The 15,454-nt window shown below is 40.8% G+C and overlaps 1 protein-coding gene and 1 long non-coding RNA gene across 2 annotated transcripts in view; both read left to right on the top strand.

Moving 5' to 3' along the window:
* LOC138973590 (uncharacterized) overlaps positions 1 to 15,454 on the top strand; it is a 171,523-nt gene that overhangs the window by 42,655 nt on the left and 113,414 nt on the right. The window lies entirely within an intron of this gene.
* LOC138972324 (uncharacterized) lies at positions 9,416 to 10,948 on the top strand. The gene is made up of 3 exons (XR_011457557.1): positions 9,416 to 9,498; positions 10,018 to 10,253; positions 10,786 to 10,948. It is a non-coding gene; the product is annotated as an uncharacterized lncRNA (long non-coding RNA).

Raw genomic sequence — 15,454 nt, 5'->3', positions numbered from 1 at the left:
AAACAGATCAGACGCAACCAAATGCACACATCTCATCAATTTAAACAACATAAAGCGGTTTCATACACTATTTTCCCCAGAAAACTGAACTTCATACAGTAATTAACGTTGGAACACGGGTGCAAAAGTTCGTCTGCTAGTCCCATTTGACAAAAGAACATTATCCTAAACGATACTAAAACATAAACAGAACACACAATATCTGCTTTTACCGCCACAGCAGAATAACAGCATATCTGTGTACTTGATTTTAGTCTAAAACAGGGAAACTGACCAGAAGTGTTAACAGAATGGAATGATTTGCACGGAACTATACAACCGCGCATTAATCGATCGCCTGCGCAGGTTGACTGGTTGAGTGATTCGGATTCGATCAAACTTTCGCACAAAAACTCCTGTTTTCTTTGAATAACTGAAGAAAGGAGGAATAAAGAGGTTACACACCTCGTCTCAGTGATTATTAAAAATAATGGTCTCAGTTCGCGGTCATGAAAAAGCTCGCTGAAGCTCGCATTTTTCATGATCCGCCAACTTCGACCATTATTTTTAATAATCACTGAGACTCGGCATGTAACCTCTACGTCTTAGTCTTGGTTGGCCGAGACCTTGAGGTGGAATGCGAGTGATTAGGTTTGTTGATTTTGCTCCGAGAAGTGGTCCGTGTTAAAATAGAGAATATACATGGCTTGCTGTGTCGTACCAGATTTACACGAGTTGTTTTTTTAAATATTGAACTGCGAGCGAAAGCGAGCTGTTCACTATTTGAAAAAGCAACGAGTGTAAATCTGGTACGACACAGCAAGCCATGTAGTATTCTGTTCATCCTACATACTGTACTGACGTGTATTTTACTAAAAATGTCTTGCAGTCGAGGCAACTAATTGAAGACGCTTGTTTTGGAACCTCGATCTATTCTAAAGCCTCGTGCAATCTAATACGTCAAAGCAAAGAAACGTCACTCTGAAAGTGTGGTGTGACGTGTTAGTTCTAAAGATTCATCGAGGGTAATTAGCGAGCGCAATTTTTTTTTTCTATAATGACGTTTGTCTCGGTGACTTTGGCATCATAAGCAGTGGAAAAACAGGTCCCTGCAAGACTTGCTTGACATGACCTCATTTAGATGATATACACACTGTGATTTGAACGATTATTATCTCACGGGTGTCTCTCTCACGTATGTAGGATAAAGCAAGTTTCTTTCTTCTTTGAAAACAAAAACCCTAAGACCAGTGGATGTCGAGATATATATGTTAATTGGATCTGTGATCCAAACATGCCTTTTGGTCAATCTCGATGGCAGTTTATTCCACTCGCCCTACGGGCTTGTGGAATAAACTTCCATCTCGATTGACCAAAAGCCATGTTTGGATCACAGATCCAATTAACGTATAATATTTGGATTAAAAACAAGCTCTGAAAATTAAATATATAAAAATTAATGTCTCGACATGTATTTCTCTCTCTCTCTCTCGACTGTACACAGAGATAAGAACAGCCTCGCTTTCACCTAGATCCTGCCTAAAAACAATGTTCAGACCTCATGTTCAGACTCGGCGTAATGATTCCGAAAGAACTACTTTTTAGCGGTCAAGTTCAGTCGTCTGCATACTCGAAAATGAAAAAAAGATGAAACGTTTTGCTACAGTATCGGAGGATGAACTGTAGAAGAAGAAAAAGAATCTCGTGCCAACCACCACGCAGAAGACCATCCGAGTTGTCCAGAAGAAGTTCTGAAACACGTCACGTTCCAAATCAAAAGACGACATTCTATTCTCTTACGTCACTATTCTTGGTTTACGGTACCATTCGGCGGTCGCTTTGCTACGAGTATGCCATAGTCTTGGTTGGCCGAGACCTTGAGGTGGAATGCGAGTGATTAGGTTTGTTGATTTTGCTCGGAGAAGTGGTCCGTGTTCAAGCAAGTTTCTTTCTTCTTTGAAAACAAAAACCCTAAGACCAGTGAATGTCGAGATATATACATATGTTAATTGGATCTGTGATCCAAACATGCCTTTTGGTCAATCTCGATGGCAGTTTATTCCACTCGCCCTACGGGCTTGTGGAATAAACTTCCATCTCGATTGACCAAAAGCCATGTTTGGATTACAGATCCAATTAACGTATAATATCAAAATTACATTTTTGAAATCAATTTAAAAACACTTTCATCTTATTTCTTGTCGGTTCCTGATTCCAAAAACATATAGATATGATATGTTTGGATTAAAAACACGCTCAGAAAGTTAAAACGAAGAGAGGTACAGAAAAGCGTGCTACCCTTCTTAGCGCAACTACTACTAGGCTAGGCAGATTTCATCAGATTTCACCTCCTGTGTGAACAAATTGCTATAAAATTTATTTCACCTTTTTTGTACTCTACATGCATCCATTGATCAGGTAAAACCGAGTTGGCCAACGTTTTCCCATGCAAACTATATTTTTGAAGCTTTTAAAGAATGATGACAACTGCGCAATAACGGTATTCCGAATATGCTCCGTCCCTCACTTCTCACGTCTATAACATGTCTTATTTTAAGGGATGTGCCATATGTCACTCATATAGTATGTAAGAAAAGCACATTCAGTTGATAAATAGGTTCAATTGCATTTATTTAGCGCGAAATAACGTAGCCGAAGCTCAAATCTAGCGCATTCGGTGTGGTTTCACAGGGCGCGTCTCCCGGGTCGCGTTTGACAGGTATGTGAGTTGACAATTACTGTGCTGATATTCTCCCTCCTTTACCCGTTACTGTTGCATTACACATGTGAACATGCACACGCACACTCTATTCAACATGACCTCGTACTTACACTAAAGCCCGTCTTCATCGTCTGATGTACCTACACAGGCAACCTCGGTCACAGTGTTGGCACAGCTCTCCCCTCTGCACTCTCCACAGCCAGACGTACACACGAGGCCGTGTTTTCGGCATGAACATCTTGCTGTTCGACACTCTGTCTTGCAATTGCATCGGATGACATCGAGTAGATCACCAGGAACAGCAGCAATGTCAATGAGAATAGGAAGCATGGCGCCTTGAACAACCTCCCATCCCCAGTCCATCGGATACAGGAGGAACTGTTCTTGATGCAAGTGCATCCATTCTTGCACCTGGAAGTATGTTCTCATGGAATGGAATTTAGCTGCTGCTGATGTAGGTGGGAGTTTGCAGGGCTGAAACGATGAGGTACATGTAGAGACTTTCTGCATGTACTTGATGTAGCGGAGGAAGTTCAAAGTGTCTCTTTCCTTCCCCCCATAGAGTTCTACAAAGGCCCTTTCTCTTGCTCCTATCAGCTCATCAGTGTGTAACCGAGTGCCGAGACACTACGATCACCTCGGGAGGCGAAGTGCAATCAAACAGGATTGAAAATGTTAGGGCTAATTTCTTAGCCTTATAAAAACTGTTATGCAAACCCGAAGGTTTCCATGAACATACAGACAATCGGAAACCACCAGACCCCATCACAAACAGAATTCTACAATACACCGGTGTTGACTTTTAAAGGCCAACAACTCGGGTGCAGGGTCTGCTGTGAAAGGAGCGGTAGCCTCCCCTGTCACAAGTGTCTCTGCAAGGACTGGCGCTGAAGACATGGGCCTGCTGCACGAACACTGTTGACTGGGTCAATTTCGTTAAACACATTGGTTTTCCAATCCCGAATGGACTGCTAATTGTATCGCATCCACCAAAGGCGTGCGCAAACAGGATGTTCTCACAAACTTGAGATCCAAGAACAGTCTGGACTTTTCTGATGTCCCACACTTTTGCAGCTGATTTTGCTGTCGATGATCTCACTGATGTGAAGAAGACGGGGCAGTGATCTGGCGTAAGATGGTACAACAGAAGGATGAGCAGATCGGTGTCCTCGCCAACCAGAATCACGTTTCCCTTCCTTGCCAATTCCAGCGAAGTCTTTACGACGAGCCTATCAGCATCAGCAGTTGTATGGACAGTGTCAAAGCCGTGCTGTGAAAAACGGGAACTAAGGAGGTTGATGAACCGCTGTTTGTTGTTTGGATTCGTCAGGAAGCGCTCCTTTGGTTCGCACAGGACCATGTCACCCTCAAAAGTGATGGCACATGCTGTATTGGCTCTGCTTGTTCTTCGCAAATGGGCTGCATCTTTGGTGGTAGGTCCGCAGCTGTATCCATCAAAAACAACAGTTCCTTTGCCAAAATGACGAATGGGAAAGTCTGCGTAACTCTGAGTAAGCTGGTTGTATGTTGAACCACGGCACCAGGGCAGAAGGTGCAACAGCAAGCCACCATCGATGACATATGTTACATCATCAGGAATAACACCATTTACCTGCTTTGTTGAAGTCCAGATGTAAGTTGCCAGTGCAGCCTTGGTACCTTGTCTTGGCAGACCACCCGAATCAAACAGCGATGCTGGGACACTGCACATCTCAAAGGCAAAGGCGTCCTCAAGACATCCGTTGGTGTTCTTCACAGTTGTCACTAGTCTCTGGAACAACAGCATGGAGTCAACATGTACTAGATCATCGTGCAGATTGGACGACTTGGCTTTCAGAGCCATGGTTACAGCTTGATCCTTCTTTTTAAAGGTGAAATCCACAACATTATTTCCGATCATGCTGCTCAGAATCTTGTTTCCTACGCCTTTTGCTTGTTCTGCATTCACAGTAGCTTCAGCTTCTTTTCCGCTTGAAATGGATCGGAGGGCTGTATCCACAGTGAAAGGGTTCCTATCAAGCAGATATCTCAAGATCAGCTGAATGTCTGTGTGATCTCGCTTCTGCCTTGCCACGCTCAACTCTTTGTGCTGCGTTTGTTGCTCGCTAGAATGGAATGCAACGTCTGTGACAGACTGCATTGCGTCGGGGATTTCTGCACAGGCAGGCATACACAGTAGTAGGTGGGAGATCAATGCCATATGATTGCGCAGCATTCAGTTCAAATTTGCGTACCTCTGTGTAAGAACAGCTACAGCCAAGGTGGCTGAGGGTATCGATCAGAAACCGTGAACCGAATGATCGGTGCATTTGCACGCCAAGTGCAAACTGCAATGGTGCAATAACAGTGTTTGGCCTACTGAGCTGAATGATTGCTTGTCCTATTGCACTGATATAATGTTAGGTAACCTTGAAAGAAATACATGTACATATCCACTAACAAATGCACAGATTAATAAATAAACGCAACGTAAGTAGGTGAAGCTGAACATGGAAAAAAACTTATTACCTAACAGTCACATGCACGATCCACGTTGTTCTCAATGGACATAATTTCACAAGGCACATAGACAAAGACTGAATCTGCAATCGCCTGATAATCATTATAATGCGAGCAGTGAAATGCGCCCCTGGGAAACAAACAAATATATCTATACATAGATGAGACCAATAAACTGCTTACGCCATGCTGATTAAGCTATCGTGTGATGTTATTGAATAGTTTCCTTGGGTAGCTTGTGAAAAACTGTCGCTCCGAAAACTAAAATAAAATGTACGATATTTCGGACTCATCGCATGGTTTTTTCCCGGCCAACTCGATTAGATGTGTGCAGGCACACTGAAATGAATCAACTGCACCTAAAATGAATTTTATAGCAATTACTTCGCACACATCCAAACGCTTCCCAGCCTATACCCCGCTCTTCTTGTCAATTCCACTGCCTTTGCCACGAGCGGTGGACTGACGACGATGCTACGAGTATACGGTCTTGCTGAAAAATTGCATTGCGTTCAGTTTCATTCTGTGAGTTCGACAGCTTGACTAAATGATGTATTTTCGCCATACGCGACTTGTTTTGTTTTAGGATCGATTTTGATAATGATTGAGAAAGGAGAATAGCCGGTGTTAGTTTTACAGTCGGTTTTATGTCTCTGGTTTTATGAAGTTTGAGTAAAGAAGTGCGTGGTTTTTACCCTCCCTTTCGTTTTCCTTCCCCTTCTTTAGTTTGCTATTATTGTGCTATCTTTTCCTGCTTCTACACACACACACACACACACACACACACACACACACACACACACACACACACACGCACACACACACATACACACACACACACACACACACACACGACACACACACAAACACACAAACACACACACACACACAAACACACACACACACACAAATCGAATCTAAAACTAAAGAGCCGAAATGGCTGCACTCTAACTCATCTTTGATCTCCCAAAAAACAAATCAATCAATCATTCACACATGGATCAGAGGCAATGATATGGCTGACAGAGAAGCAAAAGAGGCTGTTACAGATCAAGCAGCATTTCATGACATAAAATTAACAAAGACGGGAGCAAAACACAAAATGGCCAAAGTTGCCTGGCGTCACTGGGAAACAGAATTAAAAATAGAAGGCAATGCTCATGGTTGGCTTATTCTGCCCCGACAAACAAAACAAAACAGGCCTACACTCCCCACCTCCCTCCTTAAATTACTTCGCAGCATTCGCACGGATGGATGCGCTCACAAGTGCTTTCCCCGTCTCTGTGAATGTGGAAAGTTTATATCTTTTTTACACCTCTTTGACCGTTGCCAATTACTCCAACAAGACTTCCGCAACCTACACACCACAGGAGCTCCTGTGCTACACACCCTTGTCAACGAAGACTAACTGAAACCCCATGAGTTGGTTTTTTTTAGATAAACATTGCACGCTTCAATGGAAGCTAGCATACACCCTGTGTCTCTCAATATATAAGGCTGAAATATGTTTTAAAAACCCTGATCTCTGTTCCTCCTTCCCACCCCTCAATACTCTCTCACGCCGAGCTTTTTCTTCTTCATTGTATTATTTTTCCAGTTATGTATTTACTTACCTATTCAGCCACAAATATAACAATATTCCACATACCAAAAATTTAAAAAAATAAGCCTACAAAACCGCTCCAGTACAACCATATTCCGCGTACACAATCTTCACTTCCATCCCCATTTTGAAACATCGCAACAGACTTCCAGATATGATTATAACACGACCATATGTGTTCTCTGGTTGCATGTTTGTTCAGTGTCTTGTCCCCACATAAAGCATATTAACTCTACCTGTCCTAAAGCCAGTTGCAGTTCTAAGAGGACGTTAAAACTAATTATCATCACACACACACACACACACACACACACACACACACACACACACACACACACACACACACACATACACACACACACACACACACACACATACATATATATGAAAGATCCCATGTATGTTTTATGATTGTTGTTTTGGTCTGAATACAATTTGGAATCTTAAGTACTACATACTCATAGACCTATATTAATATACACTCTTGTTGATTTTACATATAAGTTGTTGTCAGAAGTATTTTGTTCGTCGGTTCGTGTCTGGTGCGTGTGGTTTAAATGCCGCCCTGACAAATGTCTTTTAAAAACACATTCACGGTAACATCTTCGACGCAGACACAGACAGTTAGGAAGGGCTCCTAATATATGGACCACTTTTTGTTTCATGCTGATAACTAGCTTGTTTTCTTGCGAAGAAGTTTCATTTTGTGTTTGGTAGTCCTTCTCTCTTAGGTTAACCGTTAGGCCTAATTAGAGTGAAATAGCTTTGATAGACATTCAGCAAAAAATAAATACATACAAAATCACAAATGGTACATATTAGGAGCCTGGGCGCCTAATATGTACCAGTGAAGCGGCCTTCACGAATCACTGTAAACAAGCCCCCTATACTTCAAAATAGCATGATACAACTTAGTGTACAAGTCAGACTAATTCAAATATGATTTAGATTGATCTGTTTCGGGTTGATGAGAGCATTATTTGAAGAACACCAGGAAACTAAACAAGCTTATCAAAAACAGAGTGCAAATAAGTAAAATTATCAACTTCCACGAAAAGAAGACTTTTTGTTATATTTTTTTTTAAACTGATCTCGAGGGCTAGTAATAGGTTATTTCCAGCAAGCCTCTTAATAAATTAATGAAAAAAGCCTTTAGCTTCTTTTTCTTCGATTTGTTGAAGGGGGTCCATATTAGGGAACTCGCACATACTTTGAGATTTTGCTATTGATTTTTTGTTTGAAGTAGAAACTTGGGGTCAACACTGCTAAAATGTAACAAATGCGGTCTTAGCTGTCATATACATATATAGCAATTTTTGTGTGATAATAGCTTTGGCTGTGGACAGAAACTTGTCCGTTTTAGGCAGCACATTTAGAGTGAACGCTGCCAAAAGTGAAAAAAGAGAAAAAGCCTAACAGTTTTGAGATTTGTGTTTCTGCAACTGTTTTGACATGTGCAAGTTATCCAGAGAGGGTGAATACAGCGAACAACACTTTCTTGAGCGCTCTAGCGCCGTTAGTTTGTCAGAACAGGAGGTGGTCCATATTAGGAGCCGGTCCATATCAGGTGCCCTTCCCCTAATATCTACATGAAGCTACCACCGCTCGGCTTTACACACACACACTTTTAATTACTAGTTGCTTTTGGCACACGGCCTCATCATCTGAACTTGAAACAAATACAAAACACAACAACAACAGCATGGTTGTTCTTGTCGGGTTATCACCATAAGGCGCCTGTGCTTGTCCCGCCCCAGTTTTAGATCAGTGGCCTATGCTGGCGCATAGTTGTGTATTGACTGGATCGCCAACTCGCTGCGGCGGCGCTTGCGGGTGCTGACAACCGGAAGAAAGATGCATTCCGAGATAAAAGTCACTTGCGTTTCGCCGTTTTTCGATGATGCCAGAGAAGTGAACCATGATTTCAAGATGCCCGATGCAAATTGTTGTATGCCTGGATGCAGTTTGAGCTCACAAAGATGTTCAACGCTTATAACTTTCCATTGTATACCAAACGGAAAAGCGGATGTCGAATGGAGAGCTGCTCTTATCCACAAAATCAACCGTGCTGACAAGCTTTTCAACCCGAAAAATGCGAGGATATGTTCCCGACATTTCGAAGAAACATGCTTCAAATACGGTACGTAAAAAACTAGTAATATAGCGAAAATAAGCTTTCATCTGATTGTCTGTGCTGTGTTGTTTTGCTTGTAATGCTTCAAGTGACAAAGTTCTAGTAGTAGTGCTTTTACAGCTCGCAGACAAAAAATAGCACAATCGTATTCTGAATCATACATTGACAAAGGTGTAATTCTGAGCTATAATTATTAGTTAATGGGGAAAAACCACTCTTTGTTCTTGTGATAATGTGTTTTTGAATAGATTCTAGTAAACTTCTGGTTTAGATTTCTTTTGTTGTTTTACTCGGTCACTGAGTCAGTCTTGTTCATTCTTGACAGATTTGCAGTAGTGTGTTTTACTAAATCTTGTTTCCATTTCAATATATCTAAATGCATAGGTCTGTTTAGTTAATTTAACTTATAATTTCGACTCGGCATTTTTAACATTTTCTTTGCATGTTTTTTTGCAGGGCCTACAGGCAAGCGAGCACTCATTCCAGGCCGGAAGTCTGCCAACCAACCATGTGCTACAGAAGTCAGTAGAAACACCAAAGACTCCAGCCAGGAAACCCCCAGTGAGTAAAAATTGCTGTTATTTGCCCAGTATAGTATGCTATTAATGATACTGATAGTGATAATATGCTACTTGTAACTGAGTACCGGTACATGTATACTGGGTGTTTTCTCAGTTTTTGTCCGCTGTCAGTGTGAGATTTATATTGTGGTATAACCTGTTTTTCTAGCTTCATGGTTTAGCCACGACTCACTTTGATTGAGGGTCATCTGCCAGGCATTTAGCTGATTATCTGATAAGTGATATTTATTAATTTGCTATTTATAAATTACAGTTACAGTAAACTAACACTGTCGCACAAAGTATGTGACTTTAAATTAAAAAAGATTTGTTTGAAATTATGTGAACTCTGTCAACTAGATGATGGAGAAGGGAATTTTTCCAGTTGAGTCTGCAACATGGATTTGTTCTCTCTCAGGATAACAAATACAGTATGGTAGGAAAAATGTTGGGTTGGTGTGGCCATAACAAAAAAGATATGTCATAGTGACTTGACTAATTGATTTGAATTCTGCTGGAGGTCAGTCGCCCCCCACCTCCTGCTCCTGACCTGGTTGCCTACTACAACTTCGAGGAAATACGACAGGACACCCTTCAGCTTGCTGCACCATGGTGTCTCTTGGAGAACAGCAAGGAACAGATACAGGTGGGAATAACCGAAGCCAGCCAAGTGAAGCTGTTGTCCTCTACGTTATGATTACGTACTCAAGCAGACATCAACTTGTGGCCGACGTGCGTGGTTTTTGCTCAAAATACGTAAGTATTCGTCAGCGTTTGGCTTCTCGAATTAAGTTTCAACTTAATCTCTGTCTCGAACCACAGGCGGAAAGTATCGTTCACTGGACTGCTACTTACATAGAAAGACTATACTGAACGAATCGTCGGTAAGCTTACCACACTGTCATACTGTCATACTCATAGTGATATCACTGATACATTTGTACAGGTAAACATTGCTGTTTGCTGCAAAATCGTTGTGAAAAATTGTAATGTCTCTGAAGTTTGATTCAGTCCGTCATTCATTTTGATGGGACGTCATTCCTTGGTGAGGCTAATAATAATATTGTTTTGATCTGTATTCTGCCAGTGCCATTGCCAACTGCCATGGTTGTTCTTGTGGAGTTCTAGAACAAGCTCTGGTTTGAATGACCAGCTAAAATTAATGCTAATAGTAAATAAGTACATTATTTTTGCATTAGCGGGGTATACAAAATATTTTATTACAAAAATACTGCATGGTTTTGCTTGATCAAATCATTTATCAGCTAACAATATGCTTTTATTTCAGTTGGACCTGACTTGAGCATGGTTCCGTTGTCTCCGCAACAACAGCTTGATTGAGATACAGGCATGTCCAGTTTTCAGCAAGTGCAGGCTGAGTGTGAAGATCTGATGGCTGATCTAGACACAACATAAGCTGCTTGACACTATTCCAAGGTAAGCGAGAAGCTTTGAAAATAGTTATTTTAATTCAGTAATGCGTAATTATGTATGCAATACTCCTGCTGGTGAGTTCACTACAAGCAGGTACTACATTAGAACTAGAAGAATAGGTTCCACAAGAAAATTTCGGACTGTTGATGCCACTAAAACTCTCGTTAGGCCAAAAAAAAAAATTGTCTGTTTAGGGTAACATGACCAAAAAAAGTAGGGTCGGTAGGTAGGTAGGTTTTTTTTTTTTTTTTTTTTTTGTTTTTTGTAAATGCTATGTTGGCTGTACATTCACTTCTTATATTTGATGAATACATGTTTCAAAACTAACGTATAAATAAAACAGAGAGAAAGGGAGAGAAAGAAACGCCAAATGTCTCTTTTTAGCATTTTTACCTCTTTTTTTTTTTTTTTTTTTTTTGAAATCAAAAAAAAGTGTTTGGGTCGGCGCCAAATCGATAGGGTCGGTCGGGTTACCCTAAACAGACAATTTTTTTTTTGGGCCTTACATTCTGCATTCTGTGTAGATTAGATTACTGCAACTCCCTTCTCATAGGCTGCCCTGACTCCACTCTCCAACCCTTGCAAAAAGTACAACACTCTGCAGCACTCCTCTCATAAAAGAACTTCACTGGCTTCCTGTGTCTGAACGTATTAGGTATAACGCTGCCTGCTTCTGCTACAAGATCATCTCTGAATCGGCACCTGCCTATCTTTCGGAACTGGTCTCCCTCTACAAAACCCTCTCGCACCCTTCATTCTTCTGCTGATGCTCGACTTCTCCGTCAAGGTTGCTGAAGGACCTCCAGCACGTTTTCATATCATGGCCCTCAGTTATGGAATTCACTCCCCTTTCTATTACGTCACTCTCCATACATTTTATCTTTTAAGTCCAATTTGAAAACTCACTTGTTCCAACAACATTACGGATAGTTCCTTAAGCCAAACAAAAAAATTAGTCTGTTTACAGTAACATAGGCCCAAAAAATAGGGTCGGTAGGTCGGGATTTTTTCTTCCCAAAAAACATATTTTTTACATTATTTTGCCAAAAAACAAACTTTTTTTTAAATTTTTTTTTTCTTTTTTTCCCAAATGTCAAAAAAAAAGTCTAGGGTCGCGCAAAAAAAATAGGGTCGGTCGGGATACCGTAAATAGAATATACTTTTTTTTTTTTGCCTTAGCATAGAGTCTGGGGATGTGAGATGAGCATGATGTGTTGTTTGAATCTGACAGTGATTGTATGAATTTTTTATACATGTATTGTTGTCACGCGCTTTGAACTTCTGATAAGGCGCTTTATAAATGCCCGTTATTATTATTATTTGTATTATTATTATAATAAATAGATACACACTTGTAAACTTATGTTAGTTTTCACACGTGAGCATGAAGGAATGTGCCTTTATGAGGAATGTATAGTGGCTTGCAATATTGAATTTGAGGGATGTTTGCAGTTATATAATATATTAGCACAGCTCAGTTTTCCTCAGGGTTCCGTGAGAACAGTGAAATTCTCCTTTGAGGACTGAAAAATATCTTGGATAATTGGTCTTAATTGGGGCGGGGAGGGGGGAGATTTAAAACATAAGTACATTCACATGTGTTTTTCATTTTCACGGTGTAAAGGTGGGGAGGTCCTTCTCTACTCTATTTTCAAGCACTTTTCAAGGCCTGGAAAAGGTTTTCCAATTTTCAAGGAGTTTTCCAGGGTTCAAGGACTCTGTACGGACCCTGCTCGTAGCATCGTCACTCCACCGCCCGTGACAAAGGCAGTGCCAGTGGAATTGACAAGAAGAGCGGGGTATTCGTTGCGCTGAGAAGGATAGCACGCTTTTCTGTACCTCTCTTCGTTTTAACTTTCTGAGCGTGTTTTTAATCCAAACATATCATATCTATATGTTTTTTGAATCAGGAACCGACAAGGAATAAGATGAAAGTGTTTTTAAAACGATTTCGAAAAAACAAATTTTATAATAATTTTTATATATTTAATTTTCAGAGCTTGTTTTTAATCCGAATATAACATATGTATATGTTTTTGGAATCAGAAAATGATGGAGAATAAGATAAACGTACATTTTTTTTACAATTTTAAGATTTTTAATGACCATAGTCATTAATTAATTTTTAAGCCACCAAGCTGAAATGCAATACCGAAGTCCGGGCTTCGTCGGAGATTACTTGACCAAAATTTCAACCAATTTGGTTGAAAAATGAGAGCGTGACAGTGCCGCCTCAACTTTCACGAAAAGCCGGATATGACGTCATCAAAGACATTTATCAAAAAAATGAAAAAAATGTCTGAGGATATCATACCCAGGAACTCTCATGTCAAATTTCATAAAGATCGGTCCAGTAGTTTAGTCTGAATCGCTCTACACACACACACACACACAAACAGACAGACAGACACACACACACACACACACACACACACGCACATACACCACGACCCTCGTCTCGATTCCCCCCTCTATGTTAAAACATTTAGTCAAAACTTGACTGAATGTAAAAAGCAGGGTGGGCGTTTGCTGAGTAGTTACCCCTGTGCACAACTTTTGGCCCAACGTAGGGGGTGGGCGTTTGCTAGATGGTGGGCTTATGCTTGGGATTTTACGGGTAAATGATGTAACTATTGCACTCTTATAACACATAAGAGGCTCGTGAGTCCCTTGCTATTCATCCGCTGGGTCTTGACTGAAATACAAGCCATATTAAAAACCACTCGTGTTGTAACCTCTCTGTATGTATATATATATATATATATATATATATATATTAACAGCTATTGTTTTTTCAGCGTAGCAATAGGGCCCGATATTTAGACGAGACAAGCATAATGCCAACGAGTCAAAGACGAGTCGCATTATACTTGTTCGAGTCTAAATATCGGACCCTATTGCTACGATGAAAACACAATAGCGTTTATATAGCTATTCTGACATTACATTCTGTGTTAAAATCATGTTTTTGTCAGCAGAATGGTCCATGTCGTTGATTGCAGACGACGGTTCTTTTTCCGCATGAAGCCACGGAAATAACCGAATATTGAAAACCCCACGGACATGTATTACGGAGAAAAATCGAGATAACCGGATGTTAAGCAGTTAGGAATCATATGACGTCATGACGTATCATGCTTGCCTACATAGATAGTCTGACTTATGTTGGGAATTCGCGTGGTGAAGACTGCGGTAAATCTGTAGACGATAAGAGAACAAGGATTATCTCAGAAGAAACGACTATATGTTTCAGACCGGTAACTTCATTTCAAGAATGCACTATACAATGGACGTTCTATGTGACAGGGGAGTTTGCTGATTTTGTGTTAAACATTGGAGAGATCGTCTGCTAGAATCAGAGATAGGTCGCTTCAGATTGCAGCTTCTGGAAATTTGCAAGGTTTGTTGCCTGTTAAATATTAACTGGATTTTACACGTAATGTATGTCATGTACAGTAAGAAACAACAAAAAACACACACAAAGCAAATGGCATCGTCTGTCGACTAGTTACAGAAAAAAACCTGGCGAGGTATGCGTGTACTTTATACACGTGGAAGAAACCGGAACCATACGTCTTTGTTATTGCCAATATGCTTTTGGATATTGGCAAAAATGGCCGACTTCCGTAGCATTATGCTTTGATGATCGGAAAATGGATGTGTGAGACCATCCAATCACAGCCCCCGAATTCCCCCACGTGTCCATCAGAATAGCTATATATATATACATATATATATATATATATATGAAATGTGTCGAAGTTATGGAATTGCTAAATTCGCGGAATCGGCAACATTTTTGCCCATTTCGAGTGATCGACAAAACGCTGCCCATATGCAAAATCGGCAGTGTTTTGCAGAGCATGCGTTCCAAAACGTGTCCATTTCGCAAACGCGGCAGCCAATCCGTTACATTTTGTGTCACCAGAACATTGCATTAACATTGGTTTACCGCCCTAATTTTGGTTGTATTGTCTGTGTTGGTCTGTGTCAAGCATAACTCCGAAAATGCACGAAAATTACACTTGTTGTCATAACTTCCCATACCTGATCGAGTATTGGGATAGCTATCCATTCTACCATATAACTTTCTAAGTAGGATTTTGTTTGCTTAACGCCCAGCCGACCACGTATAACGTGCGCCACACAGAAGACAGAAGTCTCATGTCTCACCCAGTCACATTATTCTGACACCGGACCAACCAGTCCTAGCACTAACCCCATAATGCCAGACACCAATTTTAAAGTCTTAGGTATCACCCGGCCGGGGTTCGAACCCACGACCTCCCGATCACGGGGCGGACGCCTTACTACCAGGCCAACCGTGCCGGTCTCTAAGTGGGATGATAATTATCTTAGGTAGTTGAAAACTTTAAAACCAAAGTATGGCTGCCGATTTTGCAAAATGGGCAAGTTTTAAAAGCCTTTACACATTTTTTGCAAAACGCTGCCGATTTCGCGTAATTGGCAGAGTTTTGCCGATTTTGCAAAATGGGCTATACTGCGATTCCATGAATTCGGCA

Source organism: Littorina saxatilis, linkage group LG8 (genome assembly GCF_037325665.1).
Source record: "Littorina saxatilis isolate snail1 linkage group LG8, US_GU_Lsax_2.0, whole genome shotgun sequence".
Lineage (NCBI taxonomy): Eukaryota > Metazoa > Mollusca > Gastropoda > Littorinimorpha > Littorinidae > Littorina > Littorina saxatilis.
Note: the sequence above shows the minus strand (reverse complement) of the source record. Positions and strands in the feature narration are given on the sequence as shown.